The sequence below is a fragment of the Prionailurus bengalensis genome, chromosome B4 (genome assembly GCF_016509475.1).
Source record: "Prionailurus bengalensis isolate Pbe53 chromosome B4, Fcat_Pben_1.1_paternal_pri, whole genome shotgun sequence".
Lineage (NCBI taxonomy): Eukaryota > Metazoa > Chordata > Mammalia > Carnivora > Felidae > Prionailurus > Prionailurus bengalensis.
Window position 1 is genome coordinate 44,625,844 of NC_057358.1, and position 14,931 is coordinate 44,640,774.

General features: G+C 37.2%; 1 pseudogene; it reads right to left on the reverse strand.

The window, feature by feature from the left end:
• Positions 1-3,762: 3,762 nt before the first annotated feature.
• On the reverse strand, positions 3,763-7,484 carry LOC122473582 (annotated as a pseudogene).
• Positions 7,485-14,931: the final 7,447 nt, after the last annotated feature.

The following is a 14,931-nucleotide window of genomic DNA, read 5'->3' on the forward strand; positions in this document are numbered from 1 at the left end:
TAATTTGTGAATGTTGAACCAGCCCTGCATCCCAGGAATGAATCCCACTTGATCATGGTGAATAATTCTTTTTATATGCTGTTGAATTCGATTTGCTAGTATCTTATTGAGAATTTTTGCATCCATATTCATCAGGGATATTGGCCTGTAGTTCTCTTTTTTTACTGGGTCTCTGTCTGGTTTAGGAATCAAAGTAATACTGGCTTCATAGAATGAGTCTGGAAGTTTTCCTTCCCCTTCTATTTCTTGGAAGAGCTTGAGAAGGATAGGTATTATCTCTGCTTTAAACGTCTGGTAGAACTCCCCTGGGAAGCCATCTGGTCCTGGACTCTTATTTGTTGGGAGATTTTTGATAACCGATTCAATTTCTTCGCTGGTTATGGGTCTGTTCAAGCTTTCTATTTCCTCCTGATTGAGTTTTGGAAGAGTGTGGGTGTTCAGGAATTTGTCCATTTCTTCCAGGTTGTCCAATTTGTTGGCATATAATTTTTCATAGTATTCCCTGATAATTGTTTGTATCTCTGAGGGATTGGTTGTAATAATTCCATTTTCATTCATGATTTTATCTATTTGGGTCATCTCCCTTTTCTTTTTGAGAAGCCTGGCTAGAGGTTTGTCAATTTTGTTTATTTTTTCAAAAAACCAACTCTTGGTTTTGTTGATCTGCTCTACAGTTTTTTTAGATTCTATATTGTTTATTTCTGCTCTGATCTTTATTATTTCTCTTCTTCTGCTGGGTTTAGGCTGCCTTTGCTGTTCTGCTTCTAGTTCCTTTAGGTGTGCTGTTAGATTTTGTATTTGGGATTTTTCTTGTTTCTTGAGATAGGCCTGGATTGCAATGTATTTTCCTCTCAGGACTGCCTTTGTTGCGTCCCAAAGCGTTTGGATTGTTGTATTTTCATTTTCGTTTGTTTCCATATATTTTTTAATTTCTTCTCTAATTGCCTGGTTGACCCACTCATTCGTTAGTAGGGTGTTCTTTAACCTCCATGCTTTTGGAGGTTTTCCAGACTTTTTCCTGTGGTTGATTTCAAGCTTCATAGCATTGTGGTCTGAAAGTATGCATGGCATAATTTCAATTCTTGTAAACTTATGAAGGGCTGTTTTGTGACCCAGTATATGATCTATCTTGGAGAATGTTCCATGTGCACTCGAGAACAAAGTATATTCTGTTGCTTTGGGATGCAGAGTTCTAAATATATCTGTCAAGTCCATCTGATCCAATGTATCATTCAGGGCCCTTGTTTCTTTATTGACCGTGTGTCTAGATGATCTATCCATTTCTGTAAGTGGGATGTTAAAGTCCCCTGCAATTACCACATTCTTATCAATAAGGTTGCTTATGTTTATGAGTAATTGTTTTATATATTTGGGGGCTCTGGTATTCGGTGCATAGACATTTATAATTGTTAGCTCTTCCTGATGGATAGACCCTGTAATTATTATATAATGCCCTTCTTCATCTCTTGTTACAGCCTTTAATTTAAAGTCTAGTTTGTCTGATATAAGTATGGCTACTCCAGCTTTCTTTTGGCTTCCAGTCGCATGATAAATAGTTCTCCATCCCATCACTCTCAATCTAAAGGTGTCCTCAGGTCTAAAATGAGTCTCTTGTAGACAGCAAATAGATGGGTCTTTTTTTTTATCCATTCTGATACCCTATGTCTTTTGGTTGGCGCATTTAATCCATTTACATTCAGTGTTATTATAGAAAGATACGGGTTTAGAGTCATTGTGATGTCTGTATGTTTTATGCTTGTAGTGATGTCTCTGGGACTTTGTCTCACAGGGTCCCCCTTAGGATCTCTTGTAGGGCTGGTTTTGTGGTGACAAATTCCTTCAGTTTTTGTTTGTTTGGGAAGACCTTTATCTCTCCTTCTATTCTAAATGACAGACTTGCTGGATAAAGGATTCTCGGCTGCATATTTTTTCTGTTTAGCACACTGAAGATCTCGTGCCAATTCTTTCTGGCCTGCCAAGTTTCAAAAGAGAGATCAGTCACGATTCTTATAGGTCTCCCTTTATATGTGAGGGCACGTTTATCCCTTTCTGCTTTCAGAATTTTCTCTTTATCTTTGTATTTTGCCAGTTTCACTATGATATGTCGTGCAGAAGATCGATTCAAGTTACGTCTGATGGGAGTTCTCTGTGCCTCTTGGATTTCAATGCCTTTTTCCTTCCCCAGTTCAGGGAAGTTCTCAGCTATAATTTCTTCAAGTACCTCTTCAGCACCTTTCCCTCTCTCTTCCTCCTCTGGGATACCAATTATGCGTATATTAATTTTTTTTAGTGTATCACTTAGTTCTCTAATTTTCCCCTCATGGTCCTGGATTTTTTTATCTCTCTTTCTCTCAGCTTCCTCTTTTTCCATAACTTTATCTTCTAGTTCACCTATTCTCTCCTCTGCCTCTTCAATCTGAGCTGTCGTCGTTTCCATTTTGTTTGCATTTCATTTAAATCGCTTTTCAGCTCCTCGTGACTGTTCCTGAGTCCCTTGATCTCTGTAGCAAGAGATTCTCTGCTGTCCTCTATACTGTTTTCAAGCCCAGTGATTAATTTTGTGACTATTATTCTAAATTCACTTTCTGTTATATTATTTAAATCCTTTTTGATCAGTTCATTAGCTGTTGTTATTTCCTGGAGATTCTTCTGAGGGGAATTCTTCCGCTTGGTCATTTTGGATAGTCCCTGGCATGGTGAGGACCTGCAGGGCACTTCCCCTCTGCTGTGGTGTATAACTGGAGTTGGTGGGCGGGGCTGAAGTCCAACCTGATGTCTGCCCCCAGCCCACCGCTGGGGCCACAGTCAGATTGGTGTGTGTCTTCTCTTCCCCTCTCCTAGGGGCTAGATTCACTGTGGGGTGGCGTGGCCCATCTGGGCTACTTGCACACTGCCAGGCTTGTGATGCTGGGGATCTGGCTTATTAGCTGGGGTGGGTAGGCAAGGTACACGGGGGCAGGAGGGGCAGGCTTAGCTCTCTTCTTCTTAGGTGATCCACTTCAGGAGGGGCCCTGTGGCAGCGGGAGGGAGTCAGATCCGCTGCCGGTTGTTTGGCTATGCAGAAGCACAGCGTTGGGTGTTTGCACTCGAGCAAGTTCCCTGGCAGGAACTGGTTCCCTTTGGGATTTTGGCTGGGGGATGGGCGGGGGAGATGGCGCTGGCCAGCGCCTTTGTTCCCCACCAAACTGAGCTCTGTCGTCCGGGGGCTCAGCAGCTCTCTCTCCCATTGTCCTCCAGCCCTCCCGCTCTCTGAGCAGAGCTGTTAGTTTATAACCTTCCAGATGTCAAGTCCCTCTTGCTGTTGGAACACACTCTGTCCGGCCCCTCCGCTTTTGCCAGCCATACTCGGGGGCTCTGCTTGGCCGGTGAGCCGCCCCTCCGCCCCGGCTCCCTCCCGCCAGTCCGTGGAGCGCGAACCGCCTCGCCGTCCTTCCTACCCTCTTCTGTGGGCCTCTCATCTGTGCTTGGCTCCGGAGACTCCGTTCTGCTAATCCTCTGGCGGTTTTCTGGGTTATTTAAGCAGGTGTAGGTGGAATCTAAGTGATCAGCAGGACGCCCGGTGAACCCATTGTCCTCCTACGCTGCCATCTTCCCTCTCTCCTTGCCAAAATAATTTCTAAAAGAAAATACGAACTAATATTTGGAACATTTCAGGCCTGGCATGGAATGCAGTTTTTACACAAGTGTCTTGTGGTTCAGAAATCCGATTTCACAGCTTATCTTCCGTTAGATGAAAGTGTTTACGGTGTGTCTGGAGCTGGACTAAGTTCCCACGCGGGTGCCCAAGAGCAGGGGCCTCCTCTCTCCTCTCATTAATTTGCGGATGCCTGCACTGATGCAGCGGTGAGATGACTTTAATATTTTAAAGTATAATTTAATTACTTTATAAGTACTATACAGAGAAAACATCATTCCAATTGATGGGAAAATAATATAAATGTAACCGATTATAAAATGGTAGAAAAAAAGGAGTATTATGGAATTGCTTTAACACGAGAAAAGTGTGATTTAAACAAACAAAGAAACCTTAAAACAAACCTCATACTTGAAGATAAAATATTGAAATATTAACCCCTAACATAAGGAATGCTGCATATAGAACATTTACTGTATCTTCTATTCAACATTGGAAATAAAACCCTAGCATGTGAAAATAAGTCAAGAAAAAAAACACATAATTACACTTAGAAAGAAGAAATAAAACTGTGATTATTTACAGCTGAAATAGCTTGTGTATATAAAACATCCAGAAGAACATTTATTTGAAATGGTAGAATTAATACATAAAATCAGCAAAGTCGTTCTATATAATACCAACATGTAAACTTCAATTGTATTTCTATTTACTATAGCAAAAGCTTCTAAAAATTTAAAAATAAGGATGCCATTTACAAAAGCATAACTGAAATACTCATATTTCTGTAAGACTTCAGTATAGAAACATACAAACTATAAAAGAAAGAAATTAAAGAAAACCTATTTAATGGAAGGATCCAACACGATACAAATCAGAAGAGGCAATATTGTAAAAATGACTAATCTTTACAGATTAAAGATTAAATGCAAACACAATTTCAGGAGTTTATTTTTAACAGCTTTATTGAGGTTTCGTTTACACAGCATAACATTCATCCATTTGAAGTGATTAATCAATGAATTTTAATATATTCACACGGCTTGCAAACATCAGCACTATCCAACTCTAGAAAATTTCATCACCCCAGAAGGAAACACTGTACTGATTAACAGTTGTTTCCTATCCTACCTCCCCTTAGCCCTTGGAAATCACTAATCCTACCAGAGAAAGGTAGGACCAGCGAAAGACATCCCATGATAAAAATACTAGACCCAGGAAACCTTTGTGTTCTTGTGGGCATAAGACTCACATCCTCACTCCCAAGACACATCAGTAGAATGTATTTTAAAATGTTATATTCACACAGTTTAGAAGTAAGAGTTAACACACTATAGATAAATGGGATAATATTGGTGAATTCCAAGAAATAGCATACGGGAATGAAAAGAGGAACAAAAATGCATACTGCGTGACTCCATGTATATGAAGTTCAAAACCAAACCAAGAGACAAAAAGTCAGGACAGTGGTTGAAAAGGAAGGAGGAGGAGGAATGATAAGAGAATACAAAGAAGCAGGAGCAGGGCTGTTGGAGAGGGGAAGTCCTGTTCCTGATCTGATTCATAATTTCATGCTTCAATTCACTTTTGCATCAGTCTGTGTAATCATGTTTCGTGTCTTTGATGTCTGGTCAATTAAATAGCAAAGTTTATTTTAGACAAAAAAAATTACAGAAGCATGGTTTTCTATAAAAAGGAAGAACTGGAAATTATCAAACATGCATCAATAGTAAAAATATATATAAATAAAATATCATGAAGTCAAATAATGGAATATTAATAGGCTTTTAAATAATAAACTGCAAATATACACCAAAAATATAATATTGACTGAAACAAGTTTTTAACAAAATGCTGGAAACATTTGAAATCTTACTATTATCTCTTCATCATCGATGTAGAGCAGGTTAGAGCTCTTAGAAGCACAGGCCTTCAAACTCTCATTCCATGTGTGTTGTGTTTTTTTCTTCAAAATTAAAGTAATAAAAATTGTTGGGACATGTTAACCACTCCTTTGGACAATAACTACAATGATACACTGAGGAAAGATTATAAATTATTATCCAAAACAGTTTGAATATTTGAAATGAAAATTAATTTACCTATTTGTAATAGTTATAAACATTGCATGTATATAACATAGCTATGCACACTCATAAGCTGGTAATATACAATAAAACACATTCACACACACTCACAGAGAAGGGTTAGTCTCTTATCCCCTACTTTATGTGTCCGTATAAAGGAAACAAACAAAAATACCCATCTATTCTTGTCCTGAAAGTCACTGAACAAAACAACATTTTTAGAATAGTATATTTTTTATCACTTATATCATAGAAGGAAGAAATTTGAGCCAATTGGCAACAATGGATCTAATAATTTTAAATGAATATTTCTTCACATTGTTAGTGAAGAGGAAATAGTTTTCTCTAATCAGTATTTATGAACATGGATTGCCTAATTTTATAATTTACATTCCCTCAAAAAATATCATTTTGTCTACCCTAAGATGAACACAAAATATAAACTTTACTAATATCAGAACTTTGAAAATCATTGTATATGTTTATAGATCCTTGTTACCAGGGAAGAATTATTCAGCTCTGGTATTACAGTACCTAAAAAAATTAAAGTAATCCTCATAAAAATGAATACTGATCTAAATAGACCTTAATAATTTTAGTTTCTTAGTTTGATATTTGATGTATTGTTTTAGATTAGAATGATCTGAAATAAAATAGATATTTCAAAGAAAAATTAATAAAGAAATGAAGACGTGGAGGGAAAATATTTCAAAAGCCCAAAGGACCAAACTTCACCATCCCTTACAATATAATTTTTAGCCAATCTCAGAAATTAATTTGTATTTTTCACAAAGGTCTTTCAGTCCCCTAAAGCATGTCTTTGAGTCATTATATATATATATATATACATATATATATATATAATATTCTCATATATATGATTTTCTCGATGGTCATTCTGTTATTATACCTAGGAAAAATTCAGAATAATTTTAGTCCAAAAAATACATTAAAATGTAAGTTCTATTGTGTAATATTGTGAAATATTTAGAGACTCTGACAATCATTAAAGTGAAAACTTGCTTTATCATCTTTCAAAAATGACTTACAGGGAATAACAGCTATCAGTTCCCCACAGTGGCGATCAAGATAAGGCGGATGATTCCTAGGATCCCAGCCTTGAGCTTCTTCAGAGATGATGGTAAATCTGCAGGAAGAAAAATCAAACACTGAGAAAAGATGGATGAACACAATTGTTTAGAAAAAGAACCCATATGTCAAAGATATCATAGATATAAACTTGGACTCCAAACTCATATCCACCATTGTAATCTTCTCTTAAAATATGCCATTGCATAATGCTCCATGAGATGTTGGTAAAGATGAGGAAGTGTAACAACGCCTGAACAAAGTTAGTCCTCAGATTTCAATCAGAATACCGTATTCCAACTTTAAGCTCTGATCCTCTCAAATGAAAAATATGTGAGCTTATTCTCTATGCTTGGCATAGTCCTTATATATATATATATAAGGTATATATACCTCTAGGCTTGGTATAGTCCTTATACCCCATAACTTGGCACCCCAACTGCACATGCTAGAATAGTTATACTCTTGTGTCTATTAAATGGTTTACCTTTGCAGTGTTAGTTCTTATCATTCCCTTGAAGATCCTGAGAAGCATTTTGAGGGTTTAGTTCTGCATAGGTTATTTCCTGCTCAGTTACCAAAATGGAAGTTTTAGTGCCCTTAGGTTTTATTTGCTGCCTCTTTGAGTATTTAGCCACATTCAATTCTGCATAAGTTACTCTTTGGTTATTCATCTCTACAGCTAAGCAAAGCCAGGGACTGTGGTCCAATATAAGAGTACTTGACAATAAATGGTACATCTAATGCAGAGATACCTAGTTCTATAAAACTGGGGGGAGGGTGGCAGGTGAGAATTAGTGTTCATTTGAAACTGAAAAATCTAAAGATCTAGTTCTAAATTTCTTAAAGAAACAGACTTTTCCTTATTCATCCCACTAAATATAGCTAGAACTCCTGGGCATTATATATAATAAGACAACATGAGAAGATTCAGAAAGGTAATGAGAAAGCTGGCAGATCCCAGCCCTCAAGACCTGAGGAATGACACGGCGGTGAGCTCCCTGGAATTTCTCTTCACCTCACATATCCCTTAAAGAAGAAAAAATACATTTATGATGCTGTATTGTTAAAAAAAAAATGTGTGTAAGTGGACATATCTAGTTCAAACCCATGTTTTCCAAGGGCCAACTGTACAAGTAATTGTAATAATCCAGATAATATAATTTAATAATTCAATCAATGGGCTCTCAGTCAAAAAGATTTGGAATTAATTCTGGCCTTGAAACATATAATGTGTGACCTTTGAAAAGTTACTTAGTATCTAGGATCTTAGTTTACTAATCTAAAATGGTAATAAGAACGTGTAAAATATAATGCTTGTAACACTTAGCACTCAACTGGAATTGAGTGCTAAACAATTGTGTTCATCCATCTTTTCTCAGTGTTTGATTTTTCTTCCTGCAGATTTGATAAGCTCTCAATAAATATTAGCTATTTGTTACAAGTCCATGTTATTATTTCAGATTCATATCAAATTCTATAAAATGGTTTATTAAGTAGAATCTCTTTAACCAGGATGATACACTTTGTTTGCAATGTTTGTTCATTTTTTTAAGTTCTTTGTCTATTATTAAGCTTAAATTAGCATTTTACAGAAGCAACGCATCCTGATTTTTATTAAAAAAATCAAGGTGCTTTTATTCAATCCACATAAGTGTAGAAGGAATTAAGTTTGGCCTTTATCATGCAGCAAACGTCTTTGCAAGAATTTATTTATAAAGGTTGAACGAGATATAATTCAACATATTAGTATGTAAAAAACACCTTGTACTGATTATAAAATCCAAAATTAAATGCTCCTTATGATGTTTGTGGGTTTCACTTTAAATTATATTGATTTACAAACCCAAATATGAGTGTGTATATGTATTCAGCTAATTTTCTACAGGCAATAACTTGAATATTTTAAGAAATATTTTTATACTTTACAGATATTTTGTATGCTGAATTATTGAAAGAAAAACACCAATATTCTCCATAATTTGATTATAATTAGTTGTGCCTCCAGTTCACCCCATCTAGCATTTGTAATCTCCCCCTGAATGAGGTGGCTAGTAGAGAGAGAAGATAATGACCATCCCTTCTGTTGGCCAGAAAGCCGTGGATCCTTTTGGGGGAAGGCCAGGTTACTCTTATAGAGGCCTGCTATAGCGGGGGTATAAAAGGAGAAACTTGACAACCCAAATCCAGGACAAGAATACATATTTTCTGTGACCTTCACAGATTGCCCTGGAAAATCCCAGAGTGAAGCAAGCATGGAAAAAAAGAGATGTCCCATCAATGCGTCAATTAAGGTTTGAACAGGAAATTCTCACATCTGGGCTATTTGAAGTCCGTTTATCATGTCACACACTTTCAGAATGCAGGACACTTGGGGCTCTGATTGAAAAGGCAAATGGGCCTCTAAGTGAGTCATTCAGATTCTCCATTTGAAAAAAATTTTTTTTAACATTTATTTATTTTTGAGACAGAGAGAGACAGAGCATGAACGGGGGAGGGTCAGAGAGAGGGAGACTCAGAAGATTCTCCATTTTTAAATACGTCTGAAAAAATATCTTCATTAACGTACAAGATTTGGAAGGATGGTGGGGTTGTTTCTATCTCAGTCACAAACCCTGCAAGCTTAGAGTTTATCTCAAGTTTACCTTTCAGAACTAGGTTGCTGAATCTTGGCATTGCATATATCTTTTTCTCATATCCACATTATTGCATTTCTATCATCACAGAAAATTTTCTAAAAATCATAGTCTCGGGGCGCCTGGGTGGCGCAGTCGGTTAAGCGTCCGACTTCAGCCAGGTCACGATCTCGCGGTCCGTGAGTTCGAGCCCCGCGTCGGGCTCTGGGCTGATGGCTCAGAGCCTGGAGCCTGTTTCCGATTCTGTGTCTCCCTCTCTCTCTGCCCCTCCCCCGTTCATGCTCTGTCTCTCTCTGTCCCAAAAATAAATAAACGTTGAAAAAAAAATTAAAAAAAAATAAAAATCATAATCTCATCATCAACAGGTATTTAATGATATTTGTTATTACTTATTCTGAGGAGTTATTACATTCCCACCCATATTATACCTAGCACAAAATCAAACGTTCCCCACATAACATCTCTAGTCCTCCACCCCAGTTCTTGCATTCAGTTTCATTCTTTTTAAATAAATAATTTAATCTGCAGATTTCCTCTGGTAAAAATAAATGTCCGTTGGCGAGATTTAACATAAATAATATTAAACTATATCACCATGCCAGAGGTTGAAATATCAAATATAACTAGTCATTATATCATTCATTAATTCATCACCCAATTATGACTAACAACTTATAACTTATACCAAACGTTTCCTCCAGACCTATGAGAGGTACAAGAAGTAAAAGCACGAGACTTAATCAAATGTGTGTTGTTTGATATGCATTAATTGATTCACTAAACATAATTATGAAGATTTTATAAGGTACCCAGATTTCTGTTATACAATGAAGAGAGACAATCGCTGGAATACAGTGGTTTGACATGAGGAAAAAAATGGAAATAATTACAATAGTGTAAGAGCAATGACAGGGATGTGCAACTTGAAAGAGAACCACAAAATCAAATTCTGGTGTGGGTTGACCTAGGGAGGAGGTTAAGAACAATTTGATTTTGAGAGAGTATCTGATTTGAGTCCTAAAGAAGTATTACGCGTTAATAACTTAGGGGAAAAGCAGACCAGAGAAAACCACATGAAATCACAAATAAACAATTATGGTCCTCATGGCAGCATTCAATGTTAGGCGGGCCGTGAGAGGAAATGAAGTTGGAGAGAGAGCAGGGATAAAGAACAACCCTGTATCTCTTTAAGCAGCTTCGTTATGATCCGTAGGCAATGGAAGCTTATTGGGTTGCATACATCACCTGATATTGACTGATTTAGAGTTTTAAATATGCAACTAACTGCCTGTTATAGAGAAAGGAAACCGACCTTTAAGAAATGCTAGGAAGAGGGGAGCCTGGGTGGCTCAGTCGGTTAAGCAGCCGACTTCGGCTCAGGTCATGATCTCGCGGTCCGTGAGTTCAAGCCCGGCGTCGGGCTCTGGGCTGACAGCTCAGAGCCTGGAGCCTGTTTCGGATTCTGTGTCTCCCTCTCTCTCTGACCCTCCCCCGTTCATGCTCTGTCTCTCTCTGTCTCAAAAATAAATAAACGTTAAAAAAAAAAAAGAAAGAAATGCTAGGAAGATGTGAGAGAGTTACAAGGCACCAGAGGCAATTCAAGAGATGCATGATAAGAGTTTTAATAAGAGACATCATGATGGGAATATAAAACGTACCAAATAATAATTATAATTAATAATAATATTTATAAAAATAGATTTTGGAGTGATGCAGTACAGGGTTTAATAAATGACTGAACTTTAGGAGGTGACAAGGAAAGAGGATAGGGAAAATCAAGAAACACACAAGCATTTCTTGGGAACTGATTTAGTAATGGAGGTAGAGATTACTTAACATTTGCACATGTTTAACATGAGGTGCCCATCCCCAGAGTTTGGGAATTCATCCTACAAAAACCTGGAGTCTTAAAACAGTAAAGGACAGCTTGCAAATGACTAGTGTGGGCCCACACTGTTGTCTAGAAAACAAATTGAGTCCCTGACAAAGATGTTGAATCGAGCCTTCTTGACTCCAGCCTGGGATCTATCTGTTCAGAAGGCCTGCTTTTAAAGAAACGAGACAAACCTATATGGCTTCCTGTTTGCTAAGTCTGACTTAGACCAGATACAAAGGTTCTAAGTTAGCAATCTTTTGCTAAATACATCAGTATAAATTAAATTAACTAACACATCAGTTTTCGCATTATTTTCATATAAGCCCCATTTTAAACCTTGCTAAGATCTCTGCAGTATTTCCTGAAGAAAAATGATAAACAGAAAATTCCACAAAAGGTCTTTGAAATCTGACCATTCAGATGAGTAAGCATATAGTTAGGTCTACAAGTCTAAGTTCTGTAACAAAATGTATTTCAATAATTACATTTTTTTCTTTTTCAAATAAGCATTAGCAAATAAATTTCCCAATAAGACTAGATTTAATTGAAATATCAATAGAGCTCCAATTGAATTATAATTCATGAGTTAAAGTTCCCACTTTACTAGGTCCTAGTACAATCATTCAAAGGTAAACAACAATTTACCCTTCATTATGAGAGTATAGGGTGCTTTGCAATTTATTTCTGGATTTATAATGGCACATACCATTCCATTATGCTTCATCTTTTATTATTAGTTCTTTAAAACAGCAAAGACTTCCCAAATTCCCCAAGTTTACACACACCAAAGAATTGAAATGCCAATTTATATAATCTTGAGTCAGGATTTTTCTAGAATTTAGCAAGATTTGAAACTACACCTTCAAGAAAACCTTGCCTGTGAGAGCTTTTAGGAATTTAGTCTTGTATTTCCTTTTCCTTTCTCAGCGAATCTGTAGTTGATCTTGTATCTGGTATGCCAAAGACGCTCACTTCTGTTAGACTAAAGGGTTTTGATAAACCCATTTTCCAAAAATGAAAAGACCTAAAACAAAGAACTAAAAAACAAGAACTAAAAAACAAAACACTAGGGGCGCCTGGGTGGCTTGGTCGGTTAAGCATCTGACTTCGGCTCAGGTCATGATCTCACAGTCTGTGGGTTCGAGCCCCGCATCGGGCTCTGTGCTGACAGCTCAGGGCCTGGAGCCTGTTTCAGATTCTGTGTCTCCCTCTCTCTCTGCTCCTCCCCTGTTCATGCTCTGTCTCGCTCTGTCTCAAAAATAAATAAACGTTAAAAAAAAAATTTAAAAAGAAAAAAAAACCCAAAAAACTAAACATTAAACACATCATTTAAATACAAAAACTTAGTAAATAGCGTTTTTATATATTAATCCCCCACAAATCTTACCTTTATGTAGCAAATTTCAAATTGTAAGACATACTTCTCTGGTTCTATAATGCAAAAGCTAATTAGCAATACAAATTACGTTTGGAACATATCACTTTCAACCAGGAAAAAAAAGAAAAAGAAAAAGAAATTAGTCTTTTTAATACTGTTTTCATACTACTAAAACCAGTATGAAAACATATAAAATTTTATACATACAGGAAAACCCACAACACGTGCACACATAGATCTCATATGTTGAATTAAATGGTATTTATTTATTTATTATTTATTTATTTATTCTCAAGTTGGCTAATATACAGTGTGGTCTTGGCTTCAGGAGTAGAACCCAGTGATTCATCTCTCACATATAACACTTGGTGCTCATCCCAAGAAGTGCCCTCCTTAATGCCTGTCACCCACTTAACCCACCCCTCCACCGCCATCAACCCTCAGTGTGCTCTCTGCACTTAAGAGTCTCTTATGGTTTGCTTTCCTCCCTGTTTTTATCTTATTTGTCCTTCTCTTCCCCTATGTTCATCTATTAAGTTTCTCAAATTCCACATATGAGTGAAATCCTATAGTATCTTTCTTTCTCTAACTGACTTGTTTCACTTAACATAATACCCTCCAGTTCCATCCACATTGTTGCAAATGGCAAGATTTGATTCTTTTTCGTTGCTGAGTAGTATTCCATTCTGTGTGTGTGTGTGTGTGTGTGTGTGTGTATACACATATATATACACCACATCTTAATCCATTCATCAGCTGATGGACATTTTGACTCTTTCTATAATTTGCCTACTGCTATACACATTTCATGTGCTCCTTTGAATCAGCATTTTTGTATCCTTTGGATAAATTCCTAGCAGTGTAGTTGCTGGATCATAGGGTAGTTCTAGTTGTAATTTTTTGAGGAACCGCACACTGTTTTCCAGAGTGGTTGCACCAGTTTGCATTCCTACCAACAACGCAATAGGATTCCCCTTTCTCCGCATCCTCACCAACATCTGTTGTTTCCTGAGTTGTTAATTTTTGGCCATCTGACTGGTGTCATTAATTTTTTTTTAAGAAAACAACTTTCCGCAGAGGAATAAGATATTCAATGTTTTCAACAGATTTGTAAAGTCACCTTTAGTCACTGGCTCACACAGTATATTTAAATTTCTTTCTGGCAAATCCAGTTTGTGATTCCAAATTTCATATTTATTTTATTGTCCTTATAAATGAAATCAATGATAAAACATTAATTCATGGATTTAATATTATGTTTAATAAGTGATTGAATTTTGACACCAGCCCTATCGACACAATCCCTAAACTTCCTGATCCCCTCCACATATGTACGCATGGCCAAATTTTGTATGCTCATAAAAATGGAAGGTTAGCCTTCCTCTTTTATAATATATTTGTGAATATCTTTAGTTGCATCCCATTTTCTCTGCTAGTGTCTTATTGACTCCATTGCCCTGAAACTTCCTCATTTCGCTCTTTGTAGGGTTTCTGTTGTCAAGAAATATATTTACAGAAACAGCTTCACTTCGGACCTTTCCATTACGCAATCCACGCATCATTCAGGCCATTATTTCAACTGCATAGTCAGTAAACAGCCCCTCTGACAATGTTGACCTCCCAGGCTGAGCCACACGTCCCTGAAAGCCACAGAGTTTCTACCACATCACAGCTTTGGCAGTGCTAGTGCTTGCTCTGTACCTACAGGTGTGAGCAGGCATGCTGTGGCACACACCCACCAACTCACGCTCAGAGTGATTTCTCTATCTACTCTTCTGTTATACATATATTCAGCTTTTGCATACACTCGACTCTATTGGTCACATTTCACTTCTAAGTGCTTCTGAGTACAGGAGTTACACCGCCTCTTTTCAATGCCTCTTATGCCCTGAGAATCCACAAGTATCTTATCCTTCTGCTGTTGTTACTTGACAGAGCCTATGAAAAACATCGAGGCAGAAAACAGGGTGTCTTTGAACATGCGGTGTCTTGTCTGAAATACTCTTTACTCCCTTCCATGTGGTTAAGTCTTCAATATCACAAAAAATTAGTTGCAGAATACTTTTCCACAGCCTGCCTTTGTGTGACGTATGCTGCTAACACAGCCTGGACTCACCTTAACCCATATCTTATCACACTACACCATGGTGTCTATGCCTTGTTTTCCCAAAGACCACAAGTGTCTTGAGCTATGCTTACTTATCTTTGCAACATAGGACTAACACAGTAAT